Consider the following 19,245-nt stretch of genomic DNA (forward strand, 5'->3'; position numbering starts at 1 on the left):
TGATAATTGAATTACATTTGTAAAAACTGAACACCTTTCAGGAGCATCCCACATAGTCTCATGGATCGACATGTATAAGTCAATACTCCTTATAGACAATCTATTTAATACACTTATCAATAGTAATATTGATGTCTTCTAAGATCTCTCCGATTTGCAGGTACCAACGAACAGGTATTTGTCAGAAGTGTCTTCCTCGAGTGAGGGAAATATAGGAATAGAAGAGGAAAGTGAGACATGTAGTTTATCTAGAATAGGGAGATTAACTAGAGGTCAAAGGACTAGAAGGAAATTCAATAGACGCATGAAATTTTTCCTTTCTCAAGGGGGGTCATGTTCTTATGATGATGAGAGGGAAGGCGACATCGAGGTGCCCTTGAGGTACCAACATCTACAAAAATATTGGGCACCCAAGGAACTTCCTCCAATAAACATTGATTTTTGTGTTAACAAGAGGATATATCGCATAGCACCATCATCATTACATGGTTTGGGCCTATTTTCTATTGATGGCATAAAGGTGTCTTACAAAAAAGTTTTTGAATTGATGGAGTATGTTGGACCATGTTACAATTACAAAAGTTAGATGCATATTGTTCAATAAAAAAAAAGTATGTGTAGGTATGCCCTCTCGAAAAATTATATACAACAACAAGACAATAATCAAAGTAAAAGTGTGGCTATACATATTGATGGAAGGCCAAAAGCAACAAGGAATATTGTGAGTTTTATAAATAGTACATGACCCGGGTCAACTATAAAACAACCCAATTGCATATTTGAAGCACGTGAGGGAAATCGTGTATTCATGTGTGCGATAAAATCAATACATGCAAGGGAAGAGCTTCTTATTGATTACAATTTGAACTGCATAGATACAAACATGGCTGCTATCATGGGGGTGGTACATACTATTAAACCAACTTCTAATCAATGACTCCAACATACCATTTAGTCAATAAATTTTTGGCTAACATTTTTATACTTGATCTTTGACACAGGGGCACAATATGGAGCAGCCACCCGAAGAGGATGCAGGCGATGTTCTTGGCTCATCTACACATGAGCAGGTAAAACTCATTGTAATTGTGCAAACTAGATAGAAGCAAAATGTTATTTTTTTAATGTTGTTTTCTTCATTGTTTTGGAGTAATTTTGATAATAATAATACTATTGTTGTCACAGAGGGCCAGTGGTTGGAGGGAGGGAAAGGAACCTACAGTCCCTTAGCAGCCCGCCCTTGAGGAGGACCCTTTTTATATTGATTTAGCAAAGACCGATGACCCGATCAATTCAATTAAAAAGTTGCTAAAGAAAATTGGCAAAGAAATTATATGTTTGGCAACCATTAAGCCTACTACTTAGGAAATAAAAGATAGGGCATCTGAATTGTTGCACACCTCTGAAACCTTAAAAGTAAGTATTAATGAAATTTTTAATTATAACAAGAGTTCAATAATGGTTTTTATGTTATGCTCTTTTATGGTATTAATTAAAATATGGATGCGTTGTCTTTACAGAGTTTTTTGCTTAATTTCAAGCCCCATTCCCATGATGAGGGTGCTGCAGGTGGTTCAGGTAGATCACATGTTCCATTCCCCACTCGTGTTTTCCACTGAATATATATAGGAATTATCATAATCATTGACAATACATGCTCAAACAATCCTTTTTTTTAATGCTCTAACAATCTTGTCCATGCTAGTCCACGCGTTCTATATTTATGCATGCTCTAACAATTTTGTTCTTTAGCTTTAGATCCTATGACGACACCACCTCCATCCTGGACAACCACAAATCTCTTTCTAACTACTGAGTCGAAAACATACAGCTTACAGGCATCGACTGTTGCACCATCTACTGGTACACAAATCCCTCTTTTTCTCTCTTTTGTTATGTGTTTAAGTGTTATGTGTTTATACTTTGTGACAAAGACTTATGAAACTTATGAAACTTTTTGCAATAGGAGTTGCAGCATCATTTCCTGGATGTTCCTATGTTCCTAGTACAAGAATGGTGAAGGATGTCATATTGATCTTCAGCGATGATGAAGGCATTCCATTAAAAGTAGCCAAAGTTCCAGGTACTTTAAAGTTATTATTCTATAGTGATATAATAGTAATTTAGTTTTTGATCACTCTTCATCGACTAATGATCCCATGATTGTTTTGTAGGGAATGATGTTTTTTGGAAAAAACTTGGTGATGAGTGTTTGCGAATAGTCGGGCCCACCATGCATACCTGGTGGAACATCATATCCTAAATAAAACCCCAAACCACTATTTTGATTTCATACCATTGCTAGAATAGTTTTCCTTTTCATCAATTTCTTGAACTATATTAAAGGTAGCTTCACTTCATTTATGAGTCTAACATGTTTTTTTTTACTTAAAAGGTGGAATAACCAAGACAAAAAGTTGAAGGATGATCTTATGGAGAGCATGACCCAACTCTTTGGACCTCGTGCATTCAAGAGAAACAAGATCCTTGAAAAAGCTGGTTTATGTTTGAAGTATATTAGGGACCAGTACAGAAATAATTTACGGGATAACCCTAGGTACAAGCGTCTGCCCTATGTTCCTAAGGCTGAGTGACAAGCTTTGATTTTGGATGGAAAGTATAAAGCTGACAAGAAAAATGCAATTACACTAGTAGAGAGTACACCAAGGTATGTGATACTGTTGAGAATGTAATTATGTACTAATTAACCTCTATATTTATACTATCTAACATATTTTAAACTTTTCATAGATTGCCTGACACATCAAAGGCAACAAAGGCAAGACTATAAAAGCACAGGACACACAAGCTCGGCTCTGGTGGTTTTTCAAAACTTCAAGCACGAGTTGTAAGTATTAGTAAATAAAAAATTGTATCAAATTTTTTATATATTGTGATGGGAAATGCTAGGATAGACTAGCTTGTCTATGCTCTTGATCCTCAACTTTTGCAACTTTTGTATTTCCTTTTGATATTTTAACTACCCTCCATTGGTTGATGAAACAATGCAAGTAAAATTCACCATACCACACAAAAATGTAGGGCTCAAAGTTCAAGAGATGCCTCACAGAAGAGGATAAGAGAATTGGCTTCCAACAAGGCTATAGAGCCGTGGCTGAAGGACTACGAGCTGAAATCAGTGTGGAAGGTTCTAATAATGATACATCAGAGCCACAACTAAATAAGCTAAATGAAATTTATTTCAAATTGAATACTTTACCAATTAGTCTATTTGATGTTAAGTTCCAATATAAAGTGAGTATATTATTTTAAGCAAGTAATGATAACAATGCATTTGATGTTGGAATGTAGCCTGACAATCCTTCTACACAACCTATGAATGCTGAAGGTTTGCATGATGTGCATCCTAGTGGTGGAGGTATACATTTGCTATTAATTTTTTTATATGTAATTGCAATTGGTGTTTGGATTAACGTAATATTTTGTATAGTAGCTGTAGAGGATCGAGGGGTTGATGTTCATGAGTGTGTTGACGTTGAGTCTAGACAAAATGATGTGGTCAAATTAGGTAAAGAGTGCCACAATTATGTTATTTAAAATAATTAAATACTTGTAACAATTATAATAAATTATTTTTAATTTAACTCTTTTATTTGTTATTGCAGAGGACCCCCCTTTGCAACAACATAGGAATTTGAGATCATCAAGAACAGAGAAAAGAACAACTGATGAGGGGGGAATTGATGATGACACTGATGCTCCTCTTAGAGCTTACATAGAAAAAAGAAATATAAAGAAAAAAAAGAAATGATTCTCATATACACACCTTAATTGATAATGACTGAATTTTATGTCTCAATGAATTTAATTATATGCTAATGAATGTTCATGAATTATGTGTTAATGCAAAATATTGATGAATGTTGCATGTTTACAAATCTAATGTGTTAATGAATGTTATCTTGTGATATTGATTGAATGTTACATTTTATTAATGGTTGAAAGAATGAATGAATGTTAGATGTTAACAGGGAATGTATAGTGATGTTAGGGGGAGGGGGGTGGGGCCAAATGAGCTTCCACCTTCACGTGGTTGGCCCTATTTAGTAGAGAATATTAAACTATTCTTGAAACAAAGTGAAGCTCAATAAGATACTAAATATTTCTCTATTTTGTCCTATGTTTAGACTATTGTCCTATGCATCTAAGGCTTCATGCTTTGAACTGTCATGAAGTTCTAAACTTGTAGGGTTTTTATTGCATCCTTGGATCTTAGCACTGTCTTCGGACTATGTTATCACCAATGATACGATTATCATAATTAACTAGGGAAACCCTCGATCAGCACTGTCTTGGGACTGTGTTATCTGAATATGTCGCTGCTTGGAAGAGGTTATTTTAAGCAAAGGGAATTAGGATTTGATCATATTAGTGATGCTAACACAACACAACACACACTCCGACCCCAAGAAAATTGCTTTTGACCTAGAGCTATGGATTGGTGAGGCAACAAATGGGGGACCTTATCCACAATTAACAAAGTTAAGGCTCAACCCCAAGAGCAAATTGGCACAAGCCTACAATGACGATGGCCTAGTGGCTGTTTGAACCTTGTTGGCCCCTACACCATCACCACCACCACTTAACCAACATACTTAGTGGTGAACCTCACTTTTGATATTACTAAGCAGTAAAGGAGGTATCACTATTAATACTTGTCAATTTCCTGTCCATATTTTACCGATCCTTCATTTGAATCCATGTATTTTGTAGGGGCACCCAAGAAAAAATGAATCTACAGGGTACACCAAGAGCTATGTAGGAGATAATGAAGGTACAAGGGAAATCAATGCCTAATGGAGACCTATTGAGTTATTTGATGATGAATCATGGCTATTAAAGCCATTAAATGTAATAAATTTCACAAAGTTGACAAAATGTAAGGTATTGCCAAGAATAGGCAAATTGGCACAAATAGGGAGTCAATATGATCTAAGGGGTCATTTGAAGTCCTAGGGTGTCCTAGGAAGAGTTATGGGTGGATGGTAATTTTTACATGATGTAATTGGTTATTAAAGCCCCTAAATGATGTAAAATGCACTCAAAGTGCAAGATCTTGTAAAATTGCCAACATTGGCAACATAAGCCAACTTAGGCTTGAATGGGGTTAGTTAAGGTTATAGGTGTGTGAAGAGTGTTTTAAAAGGTCTTTTAGAGTCATTTAGGAATGACATTATAGTTGTCATAAGTCTTTAGCTGAGAAAAGGTCACAAAAGATAATCAAAGGTAATGATGTCAAAAAAGTTATAAAAACTATCTATTTGCTGTCATAAGACAGTTAGAAGAGCAGTTGGCGTCCAAGGGGGCTTTAGTTCAATTTTATGAGTTAGTTAGATGGGAAAACATTTAGAAAATAGATTTCTTTATAAGACACAATGGTAGAAGTTGAAGAGAGGTGTATGTAACAAGAAAATAAATAAATCAAAGAAATCTGCTATTCACTATCACAGTGATAGTTTCCTAATTGCAAGATTCGACTTGGTAATCGAATAAAGTTATTTATATTCAAGATTTATTTCTGTTGCTCCTTGAAAATATTGTCATGATTTGTTAACTCTTGGCATGGACTTTGTAATTTATTTAAAAAAAAAAACTATCTTTGAAATCTCTGCTGTCACAGGGAACATGACTGATTGTCACAGTTTTGTAGTCATTAATGGAGACAAGCCTCTCCCACTTTCTGTGAATGGACTGTAACTTGTGGGAGAGTCACTTAAGTGTATGAATATGTTGTTTTTATGATTTTAATGTAGGAGGATGTAGGTGACAGTGAACAAAGCAAATAACAATAGGGTGACTGTTGTACCAAACAGTGAAGGTGCATTTGCAAGTTACCACATGGTGAATATGAGCAAATGGAGGTTGGAATGGATAAATCTGTGTTGAAATTTTTTTAGAGAGTATGTTTAAAGGTGTTTGAGCCAATATAAATGTTTTATGAGTTGATTTAGGGTCTTTTCTAGGAAGCCCTAGGCTAGAAACCCTTAAAGGGAGGGTTTGATGAAAAGGTGTCTAGAAATGCATGGAGGGTCAAAAAATTGTGGAATCCTATCATTTATTAGATGCCTTAAGACTGTTTCAAGGTTTGGAGAGTTGGGTGTGTGTGCAAATCATAGTTTCTTTGTTAGGCAAGGGCTAATTAGGCCTAATTGCTGTAGTGATACCCATAGAAAGGTGCAACAGTCACAGGTTGAGAAACTGATATTTGCAAGGTTTGAAGAAAACCATAAAGGGTATTTGAAAAGGTGACTAAGTCACTAGGTTGTTTGGGGATTTAGAGAGAAAAGTGCAATTTGCTGTAGGACAGGGCTACTAGACAGGCCTAGAAGGGCTAAAGTAGGAAATGGTGATAGATGGGTTGTTGGAAGTTGGTGAAGAGTTGAAGCATGGTAGATAGGCCATGATAAGATGGTCTAAGGTGTTAGGGTCAGTGAGAGATGCCGGAGTTGGATTTTGGTATGATGGAGGTACTAGGTACACTAGGTGACCTAGAAGGAAATTGATACAATAAGAGATTGTGGTAACGAGGTAGGAAGTGAATTTGTGGGTATGGTGTGTGGAAGAGATCTACTAAGTCAAGGACTTCTTATTGAACCTTGAGTTGAACTCTAGTTCCTTGAGTGGATTCCAAGACGTTGAATCCTCGAGTTGAATAGGGTTCCTTAAGGGGATATTAGAAGGCTCTGCATCAATGTAACTTCCAGTCCTTGATTTGAAGATTCTTTGTGTCCACTTTCTTTAAAACTGGTAATAAAACCATTTTTAGAGGAATAAAATTCTTACATGGATCTATCGATAAGATCTCTTTTAAAACTGTGGAAAGAACACAAGAAACTATAGTTTCTATTGAATCATCTGTGCTATGTGCATCATGAAGTTAAAAATTGCAATGTTGTACAAAGAAGCTTCTCAGATATGGAATATTTACATAGAGGTATGAAAATTACTTAAAAGTTAAAGACGTTTAGGTGGCCAATGTCACATAAATTACATTGTCTCGTATGAATATATTCATTAAAATGTATCGCCCTCTCTTATATCTTGTCTCTTATAAGGCTAAATTGGCCATGTGCGAGGATGGTTTCAACATATGTGTTTTGACAAGTTTTTTGATGGAATTACATGGACAGGGTGATCCCATGTTACAAAATCTAGTACTCTATGACAATGGGGTGACTTACATGTTCATTCAGCATAACAATATCTACCTTATGGTAGCATCAAGATAGAACTCTAATGCAACTAGCTTACTATTATTTTTACATCGAGTTGTGGATGTAAGTTCAACAATCTACATTTCTCATTCACAATTTATTTCTTGTCCGAGGCTCTATTTTTAATTATTAAATGGAACACTACATTTAGGGAACTTACTAAACCTGTAGAGCCAGGGATTCTAGTGTATGCATATAATTCTTTTATTTGTAGCTATTGCATGCATATTTAGGTGTTATTACAGTAATCAAGAGTTGTTAATGTTCCTCTTTGTTTTTTGCTATGATTAGTGTGTTGCAATAATTGATTTACATGTCAACTTAAGGTTCAGTTTTGGATTGTCATGTGTGTTATTTCTATAGGTATTCAAGCACTATTTTGAAGAGCTAGAAGAAGAGTCTTTGAGAGACAATTTTGTCATTGTTGTGAGTGTACACATCTATTTTTAATCTGAGCCACAGAGGGTCGAGGGTTCAAAATTCCTTGTAATGAACTATTTGAGAATATTTTATCACGAACTTAAAATTTAAAATATGTGTATATCATTTCACCACTTTTATTTCCCATTGTGCAGTATGAACTACTAGATGAAATAATGGATTTCGGGTACCCTCAATATACAGAGGCAAAGATTCTTAGTGAATTCATCAAAATGGGTGATTACAGGATGGAAGTCACTTAGCAACCTCTAATGGTTGTTACAAATGTAGTTTCCTGGCAAAGTGAAGGAATACACTACAAAAAAAAAGAGGTTGAAGGCTAATCCATATTTAACTTTGTGCTTTGCTTGAATATGGCAATTGATATTTAACTAATTTTGTGCTTTTAATTTGTTATTAAAGGTCTTTTTGGATGTAGTAGAAAGTGTAAATATTCTTGTGAGTAGCAATGGGAAAATAGTGAGATCTGATGTGGTTGGAGTGCTAAAGATGAGAGCGTACTTGAGGTAGTTTTTTCCTACCCTATGCATAATCTTATTATTGAGTTCTTTTAGAAATAAAACTAATAGACTATAGAGAGGAAACATGGAACTATTTCCCATAATCTCTGCCAAGTTGAAACACTGTAAACTCCAGCTAGGTTCATGGAGAACATTACAATGTTACTGCACACCTATTTTCTTAAATATGTACCCTCCTTGTGGAATGCCTTGAAATAGGAAAAACCCCATTTTCTAAGCCAAAAGGCCCATGTATGCTTATACACAGCTAAACGAATAGACATATATTATGAGAATGGGATTGGTGCATGAGAGTTCAGATAATAAACATCTTGTGTTTATTTTTATGTGGTAGAATTATGAATTACCATCAGACAAAAAATCTACAAATTTTCCAATTTTTATAAGTACAAATATTATGTTCATATTCATTATTATTTTTTTTTTTAAAGAGGGGTAAACACTTTGACCTGGAGCTATGAACCAGTGAGGCCACAAACGGGGGACCTCATCCCCATGAGATTTGAACCTTGATGGCAAGGATAACAACACAACAAATTAACCATCACAACATGCCACTATTGGCAATGTTCATATTCATTGTTAAGATTTAATAAATAACAATTTTTTGGTCATGAGACAACCAACTTCGTTGCTAGATACTTGCATTTGAACAGATTACATGCTTCAGTGAGAATAAAATAAATATAGAAGAATAATGAACTATGGTGGATGATTGAACAGAGTCCAATTTCTTGTAGAGTTTAGAGTGACAGATTAAAAGTCAAATTATAATGACCAAATGTTGAAGTTTAGATTATGCTGCACTGGGTCCCATACCCAGACTAGGTCCAATTCGTACAATTTGTAGGCCTTCCCCGGGTCTATAATAGATGTATCTGGAATAATTTGGTTAGGACACCCATGCCCTTGCCATATCAAGGTTGAAGCTAGATCCCCACAGCTGATCTTGGAAATAAAACAGTATGAAAAATTACAAAAAAAGAATAAAATACTGATATGTATATATCTTTAGATGTTTTATATAATTATTGAGTGTTGGAAGTAGTTTGACCACTAATGATTTCTTTATTTTATACATATGCCATAAGTATTAAACCTTTATAACTTTTGATTTAATATTTGGCATTGAATTATTGATTGTGTTTCATGTTAATTTAGCTTGTTTTGTGCAAAATGTGGCTATTTCTAATTTTTATTTATTTATAATGTACTTTTAGCATGACTACTGAAATGTTACATAGCTAGCTATTAATGACAAGTGTATTTTGATTCACTTTTTTTTCAGCAGAATGCCAGAATGCAAACTTGGCCTCAATGACAGGGTGCTACTAGAAGCTCAAGGCAAAGCGTCAAAGGGTAAAGCAATTGATTTGGGTGACATCAAGTTTCATCAATATGCAATCAAGCTCATTTTATTATTCAATTCCTTAAACTATCAATTTTATCTTATATTAAAGTGCTCGCAAATTCCTTTGATGTTGTACTTGGTCTTTTTTTTTTCCCTTGAAAAGGCATATGTTAATTTCTATTTCTTTTTTCATGTGCATTCATCTTGCTTATTTTGAAAATGATAGAACTATATCCTTCATACCTCATGATGGGACTTTTGATCTTATGAACTATAGACTTAGCACACAGGTTTGTTCATATATTCAAGAGAATGCAGTTGTTGTCAAATATTTGAAGTTCTGTTATGAAGGATATCCTTCTAAAGTAGGTTTCATATCATATGTTTTTATTACTTTGCAGGTAAAGCCATTGATATGGGTTGAAGTTCAAGTAGAAAAGCATTCAAGAAACCAGGTCGAATGTTTGGTGAGAGCACGCAACTAATACAAAGATCGCAGGTTTCAAATTATCTCTCTAGCTTATGTATGCCTATTTTAGATCTGATTTATCAGCTGTTTAGATAGATCTTTCTAACATGTTAGCTTCAGGGAATGGTTTAAGTATGACTGATATTTTTGTGTATTTGCTAATTTGTCTCATGGTTTTCTTTAACCTTGTAGTATGGCAACAAATGTTGAAATTGAATTACCAGTACAAGCTGATGCATCTACACCTCATGTATGCACATCAATGGGTACTTCTGCATACTCCCCAAATAGGGATGCTTTGCTTTGGAAAATAAAATCATTTCTTGGTGGAAAGGTATCTTGCAGCTTTCATTGGTTTTCTTGTTCAAAGATGGTTAATAGTACCATGGTTTTGGATCCTGATGTTTTAGTTTCTTGATTGACTTATTATGTGGGTTTTGATTCATGAATACATATTGAGGGCTAAATTTAGCCTTTCTAGCATAACTACTGAAGAAGCAACCCCAGAAAAGTGGGTGCCTATTCGTGTCAAATTTGAGATACCATATTTTACTATATCAGGAATTCAGGTCATTTCTTAACTTTAGTTTACAAATGTAGATTATTGCTTTTGCGAGTATCATTAGCTCATTACCATGATTTATAACTTATCTAAAATTTGAGTCATTTCAGGTCGTTTTGGACTGACTCCACAAAAGTCATCACAGTGTTGGACCCTTTTGTGTGTTAACTTCTATATTTCTGATGAGAACAAGCTCATTGCTTGCATTTATATTAGCATCAGTGAAAATCATTATGCTTTCTAAATATTTAGCTCCACAAGTAAATTGATGCATTGAATAAATGGTTGAGAATTTACATTTTGTTCATTTAGATTTAGGCTGCTACTTTATAACAACTTTCTTTTGTTGCAATTCTTTACTGCAGGTTAGGTATCTAAAAATCATTGAAAAGAGTGGATATCAAGCATTGCCATGGGTGAGGTATATTAAAATGGTAAGTGAATATGAACTAAGAATGATCTAGACTAGTGATAACTAAGAAATGTTGTAAACAAGAGAGAATGTGGTATTTGATCATTCTGATGGCTTATTAAGTTGTTTTCAGTTTCTAAATGAAGGATCAAGTAGAAGGATGTTATTTGACTATCTGCCTAACAGTTGTGTCTTGTTAAAAACCCATCACAAATTTGGTTTTGTTGTGTTCATAATTCTTTCTTTTATATATTTTGATTTCTTTCAACCATAGTTTCTCGATCTCACCTAATTTACTCTCTGAGGGAAAAAAAAAAAATCTTTGGAATGAACTTTTCTTCAGCACTGGGTGGGAGCATATAGAGATTAGTTACAGTCGATTGTTTCAGCCACTGATCATCAGAGTTGAGGTCAACCAATAAACTTCTCTCCCCCTTCTCTAAATATATGTATTGTGATATCATATTATGATTTGAACAACTGCTTAAAAGATAACATATTCTAATTATTTCATGTAGGCAGAGAAAGTGTACAATCAGGCTATTTATTTTAAGAAGACTCTCAAATGTCAAAGTGAACCGATGTCTTAGTTGGAATGCATTGCAACCTCTGCAGTAAGTACATAAAATTATTTTAATTCCTTTTGCCATGACTCAAGTTTTGTTTATAGATGAATTTTAATGTTGGTTGTAATTTACTATTCGTTTGATTTGTGGAAAGTGATATAAATTTAATAGAAGTATTTGTATGATAATTTTAGGTAAGTGCAGCAATCAAAGTGAAAGCTTCTGTCATAGCAGTATTTACAACATCCAGACGAATTGCAAAGTAATTATTTTCTTATTCTACATTATATATTCCTTGGACATTTGAAACTATCAAATTTGGGAAATTGGTGATAAGTTACAATTTGGTTTCATTTTTGCCACTATTGAGGTTTGGTTATCATAATCATTAGCTCATAATGCAGACAATTTTGTCAATTCTAGATTTATCTGTTGCCATGCCAATGTGAATTTGATTTTTTGATATACAGATAACACATCTATGAATTCTAATTCTCAACATGATATTTATGTTTTATTTGCCCCAGGTTGATTGCTAAGTACAGGCCTACTATGCCAATAATTTCTGTTGTCATCCCAAGATTGACAAAAAATCAACTAAGATGGGGCTTTATGGGTGCATTTCAAGTATGCTATACATATTATTAAAAAAGAAAGTTGTTCTTTTTTTCTTCTACCTGAGTGACATGGATTAAAAATCAAAGTAGCTTTATTATTCTATGTGAGTTTTTGTTCAAATCATTCAAGTAATGTTAATTAAATAAAAAATGATGAGATCAATATGCACATCTTAGAAAATTATGATGATGCTTTATAGGCATTAATATCCAGAGATATTTTTGATCCAATTACATATATTGATGTATTCAATCTAATGCCACATCATTGCAATCTTTCTTCATAATATTTGTTTTCATTGAACCTTCCCAATTTTACTGGCTTTTGCTTCCATAGTTTCACTACTTCTATATTTGTATTTGTATAATCGATTTCACTACATGATATTGTAGTGCACAAAATATATATTGCGCATTCCTAGTCCACCATAGCCGAAAACGTGTGTGCATGTTCAAGAGATTGTTTCTATCATAATTTATCCTTATAAGAAAGCTTTTGAAAAGAGAATCAATTTTAGCAAAATTGTTAGTACTCATTGATTTATGCAACATAAGTATGACATATTAAGGCCTGAGAAGGAGTGAGGCAAAGAGAGGAGACAAGGGAGGTGAAGCTTCCAGCTACTTCATTCTCAACTACCTCCAACATCAAACAAAATCAAACCTCTTAAACCCTGTGTAACTTCATTTGGTCACATCTTATATTTGAGCAGGATGGTGTCTTATTAGTGCTCCTTCCATTATTTCATGATATATTATTATTAGGCCATCCAATCGACTATAGGACAAAGATGATTCTTGAACAATCGAATTAGCAATACGGTTGATCTGCATTGCATTTGGACACTTCGTTTGAGGTTCATCTCATCGATTCCCATTCATCATAGGATCTTTATCTCATTAGACCTCGATAGAAAACATTGAAATTTCCCGAGCCCCAAGTCCAAATCGTGCAGGCTTCAATCTCCACATATCATAAAATCTATATATAGAGCTGAGCATCCCATAGCTAGAAGCTTCACTTTCAATGTTTTCTATCGAGGTCTAATCAAATAAATATCCTGTGATGAATGGGAATCGATGAGATGAACCTCAAACCAAGTGTCCAAATGCAATGTAGATCGACCATATTGCTAATTCAATTGTTCAAGAATCATCTTTGTCCTATAGTCGATTGGATGGCTTGATAATAATATCTCATGAAATAATCAAGGGAGCACCAATAAGACACCATCCTGCTCAAATATAAGATGTGACCAAATGAAGTTACACAGGGTTTAAGAGGTCTAATTTTGTTTGACGTAACTAGAAGCCAACAATTTTTTTTTAATGTTTTACTCCACCGCCGTCGCAATTGCGACAAGAGAGCGATAGTGGCGATCCCATGTTCCATTGCATCTCATCGCAATTGCGACACAAAAATGATGAATTGTGATGGGGTTGCTGTAAAGGTGATGCCACCTTCCGTCGTAATTCAACCTTCATCGTCGCAATTTTGACACAAAATGGAATTATTGCGACAAGGTTGCTGTTGGAGTCGCTGCAGGTGGATGCCCCAATTGTTGTCACAAAAACCTTGGAGGCGTCGCTATTGCGATAGATACCCCATGAATTGCGACGAGGTTTGTGTCACAAGAAAGCAGTTGGATTGCGACAACTATGTGTCGTAATTGCAACGAAATAGGGTAGATGTCGTATTTTGCGACTAAAAAATAGAGATGTCTATTACTGTCACAGTGGCGAAACATAGATGTCATAATTGTGACACATAGCCGTCGCAAATCGATGCAAAATGTATTAGTGTAGGTTTGTCCATTTGATTACGTTTTTGACTAGCTATTAGAAATGACAAGATTTAGCAAGCTCAATATAATGGTGAATGACAAATGGATGAACATAAATGTCAAAAATATGAATACCTTAAACAATCTTCGGCATGACCACAACATGATAATTTTGGATCCACACTTTCCATTTGCATTGCCCCCATCTCTATTATTCAATCAATTCCTCCTTCAATCTTTCTCCTCAACCTCCTTCCACTATGCTAAGATCCCTATTTACAGGCTAGTCAAACATATTAATGGACCCATTACCATCTACTTTTGGTGCACTACATAATAAAGCATTACACAAAAAGTAACTCAAGCCCTATATGGTAGGTCAATGATACTGATAAAAAACCAAGCAGTTGCAATGATATTGATCAATGAGAAAATTATACTGCACCATGTCCTAGCACATACCACTTGAATGAAAACATACAATTGAATAGATCTTTTGATCAAGTGGACCAATGTTCTGTAGCTCCTCCTCCACTTGACCTTGAATGAATCTAGACCTTCAGAAACCTTCTTTCTTTCTAATTATTGCACAAAGGATGCATACATAAATCCAATCCAAAAATTCTTGTGAAACAAGACTACCAAGTTTGTCATTGTCATAATTCATTATTTCCTTTCAATCATGATGTTGCCATTGCAGCCTCATGATATGTGAAACATGTAATGTAAGTTATAAACCACAATATTACTATTTTTATTTGTTCTAAGATTCATCGGTCTCAAAATTTATACTTTGTCAAAAGTTACCATGAGGTTGTAAAATACTTCTTATTACCAATTGAATTGAATAATGGAATTATGTAGTTTAGTCATGTAAAAACATGGACAAATATATCATTCAAAATAATGCTCAAAATGTGTTAAAACATCAGCATCTCTTGCCCTTTTGTCTTATGATTTTGTATTCACAATTCAAAAATTATTTCATATTTCAAATGTTAGAACACACTATTGACATGATGTATATACCTGAAACCATAGAAACACAAAATCTCCTATTCTTGTCTTTGGATTTCATTTATTATTACAAGTAGTATTTACTTCATTTTTAAAATTTGTTTATTATTGTTGTCATGGTTGAGATGAAAATCATTTGTTAATTGTAATATTTTTTAGATATAATACATTTTCATTTTAAATTTGTGTATGAGATGTGTAGTGAAGCTAGGAAAATGGCTAATGAATTGTTTGACAAAATGCCTTAGAGGATTATGGTTTCATGGAAATTTGAGATTGCGGGATATTCACAAGACAAAGTTAGAATATGAAAGAAACTAATTTCAAGTTTGATTTGGCTCTTACTCCCATTATAGCTACATTAAAAAATATAACTTCATCTACTGCTCATTATATATATGGAATTCATTTCTTTGTCTGCATAAAGTATATCTATTAATTACTTAAAAACTCTAAGTTACTGCTATAAAGAAAAATATGCTTCGTTCTCATGATTAATATTGCTAGATAATATTCAAACTTCATTGATATACAGTGAACCATGTTGATAGTCTTGGTGATGTGTGAGGAAACATGTCTTTTACATTAGATTGACTGTATATTCAAAATTCAAGATATAAGAGATGTAAATGGATTTGTATCTAATGAGGTTCAATTTTCTAAGTGTTCAAAAAATTAAAAGAATATACTCATGTTAAATTGTGCATGCATGTTTTCACATTGGTTTGTTACCATGTCTTTCTGGATATATTGGTCTGCAGAACAACCATTACCATCAATGGTATTGTAAATTATAGGAAGTGATAAATATAGTAGATTGACAATCGACAATCCTTGGACTTGCCAGATACAAGTGCTAGTTATTACTACTTTAGTATTTATTGCCAATTTTAAAGTGGTTGTAGAAAGAGTATATCAACTCTCGTTCTAGTCAAAAATGAATTTTCTTTGTAACAAATGTCCTTGGAATGACAAGCGCTTAGGTATAAAATACCATTAGGCACATAAGTAAATAAATCTCATTATGAATAAAACTGTATTAACAAAAAAAAACTTTTCATTATCATGGTATGAATATAATGAGACAAAGCATAGAATTTATGTTCCCCTACAAATGGACACACTAAGAGAATATTTTCCTAGATATTAAACATAACAAGAGTTATTTTTGAGTATGAGTCTCTACCTATCATGGTAAGTTGAAGGAAAAAAGTTATCAGGATGATTGACCTTCAAAGATTGGGCACACAAATTGGTTAACAAATAAACTTGGTAACAAATTATAGTTACAAAGATATGGAGAGAAAAATATAGAAGAAAATACAAGTTGAATGAAAATTGTAGAGCTATTGTCTTGTGTCAATGGCGAGTATGAAAATGATACTTAGATCAGACAAATTATAGTACTTAATGTAGTGCCTGCCCCTGGTTCGCATTTTGTTATCATTGCTGAACTCTTTTAGAGCTAGTTTTATGTTGTTGGTTAGCAACATTCTTTTGAGATTATCAGATATTGTGCTATGGATTCAGTTTATTATGTGATGAGATTACTTAGATTTTGCATTTCATGTATGCATAATGATTATTTTCAGTGTTTGCAGTTATTAATGATGATTAGTAAGATGATTTATTATCATATGTGTTTTTTTATGGATACTTACCCCATACTTGCATGTGTATGGTGTGCATGTTTGCTTTGCGTGTTTGCTTTTGTATGGCATGTCTGATGTGGTTAAGGAAGGGAGTTGTAGTCACCTGCTAGTCGGGATCTACACGATGCACCACTTCCTGGCATTGCATGTTTAGTTTAGTATATATTGTGTTTGTACATGCATGATTTTTATGCAAGTTGCATGTACCGGGTATCGACTTTCCTGAATTGCCAAGATGAGAGTACCCTATCACATTATCTCAATGATAAGAGAGGGGAGATAAATTCTCAAGTCCAAATCCCAACCCTTTAAGCCATTTGTCCTAATTGGAAAATTAGGACAAGTATCCGAGTTGAGTACCCTCCGAATGCGTCAGATGACGTAATTCATGATTTAAACCCTTGGTTCGATTTTGTATGTATTTTGGCTATGATGGGTTTTCATATTTTTACCTTGTGAGTATTTGGTGTATTTTCTATTAATTAAGCCTAATTAAAAAGATTTAATTAATGGTTTAATTTAATAGAAAATTAATATGATATTTTAATATTTATTTTATTTAAGTAATTGAAAAATTAATTAAATAAAATAATTAAATTTGAAAATAAAAGTTAAAAGTTTAAATTTAGAATGTGACAATATTTATTTTAATAATGATATATTTGGAGTTCATTTTTAAATAAATGACTAAATAATAATATTATTAAAGCTAATAAATATTTTAGCAATTAAGTTTTGGAAAATGAAATTTAAGAGTGAAAAATATATTAAAATTATTAAAAGATTCTAGATTTCATGTGATTAAAATATAAATATATTAAGATTGAAAAGTGGAATTATTAAAGTTAGTGCATGAGATTTAATAAAATAAATAAATAAAATTGAAAAGAGTAAAGTAAATATTATATTAATGATTGTGCATTATTTTAATATTTAGGAGTTTGCAAATTCTCGAGAGTTGTCATGTAGACAACACTGGAGTTTGCACTCTAAGAATTCACTAGTTGTCTACACTTAGAAGTTAGCATTTTATTTGAGCACATGGTGTCTACAACCTTAAGACTTATCTAGAAGGTTGGAGAAGGCCCATACTTGGTTGTCATGCTTATCTTCTAGTTGTTTCTAGAGACACTCTAGATGCATCTAAGAGGCCTTTAAATAGAGGCTCTCCTAGTGTGTTTGGACAAGATGAATGGAAGCTACAAGCTACAAGCTTCAAGCTAAAATGGAAGCTTCAAAGCTTACATTCATTGAGAAGATCATATGCTTCTACATGCTCATATATTTTTTACATGCTTCTATGCTTCTTTTAGCACTTCTAGTCACTTGAAGGATTCGGTTGGCTTGGATCTTGGAGAAATTGCGAATAATGGAGATGGAAGATAATTTTTATGAACTTCTGAGGCATGACAAATTTAGCATCAGTGTCTAGGTGCACTCGTGATATTCACATACTCTCTTTGCACTATTTCTCTTCTTGTCTTCATCGTGTTTGTTATATGTGTCTGAATATTCTCTGTGATTGGATTTGCAATTTTGAAATTAGAATCTAGATATGCTATTTGGTTGAGAAGAAAATAATAGAAAAACCCTAGTTCCAAATGAGAAAGAAATTAGATCTTAATCGGGTTTGGGTTCAAATTTATATTAAATTAGAAAGACAAGATTTGGAATAAAAATAAAAATTTTATGGTGAAAATTCGAATGATTAGATGTAATCTTTCCTTCAATTATATTTTTAGATGTGTATGAACAAACCCTTTTATGGTTAAATTTAGAGAACAATTATTTTAAGAGGAAATTCTTAATTCATCACAAATTGTCCTGTCGCTGCCCCTTGGATAGACCCAAAATCAGTCATTCATAACTTTTTATCGTGATTGAACTTATTCGATCGCTCCAATCAAAATTGGCGCAACTTGGCCCTCTCCAACATATTTTAATTTCAGTCCGATCCAACAGTTCATTAGGGAGATATGGCCGCTGTACTGAGACTGTTTTATTCAAGGACAAATATTTCTCCATTTTCCATAACCAAGAGTTCTTTATGCTTAAACTTCACAAAAATAATATATATCAAAGCATGAAATGAATTAAAGATATTATTGCAATCTTTCTTTAGTAGAATTTTATTTTTATGCATTAGTTTTATATGACTTATTAACTAATCTAATTTAATTAAGATTAGTTAATAGTAGAAGAAGTATAATTCATCTATTTATCAACCAACATAGGAGGTATTTAGTTGAGATATTAATATTGGAGATTTATTATAATTTTTATTAGTAAAGTAATAATTTGAACATTGATGAAATGATAGATAGTTGACTCTTAATGAACGAAACTATTATCAGCTGATAATCATGTAGTTATTGACATAACTACTAGTTAATTTAATCGTAAAATTAATTAGATTTAATTGATAATAGAGTTTTAATTGTTTTATCAAGGGAATATTAGTATTCATTGAAAGTATGACAAATGTGGTCACTATAGATTTATTAATAAGATTCCCAATATGGCTTGTTATTAGATATTAACAAATTATTATTATTGAATTATTAATATGATCATTTGAGTATTGAATTATAGTTGACTTTTATCTTACAGAATTCTAG

General features: G+C 33.1%; 1 pseudogene; it reads left to right on the top strand.

Moving 5' to 3' along the window:
* The first annotated feature begins 883 nt into the window (after positions 1-883).
* Positions 884-11,043, top strand: LOC149535964 (AP-1 complex subunit mu-2-like; annotated as a pseudogene).
* Positions 11,044-19,245: the final 8,202 nt, after the last annotated feature.

The sequence above is a fragment of the Cupressus sempervirens genome, chromosome 10 (genome assembly GCF_028749045.1).
Source record: "Cupressus sempervirens isolate cs-2001-9-10 chromosome 10, ASM2874904v1, whole genome shotgun sequence".
Classification (NCBI taxonomy): domain Eukaryota; kingdom Viridiplantae; phylum Streptophyta; class Pinopsida; order Cupressales; family Cupressaceae; genus Cupressus; species Cupressus sempervirens.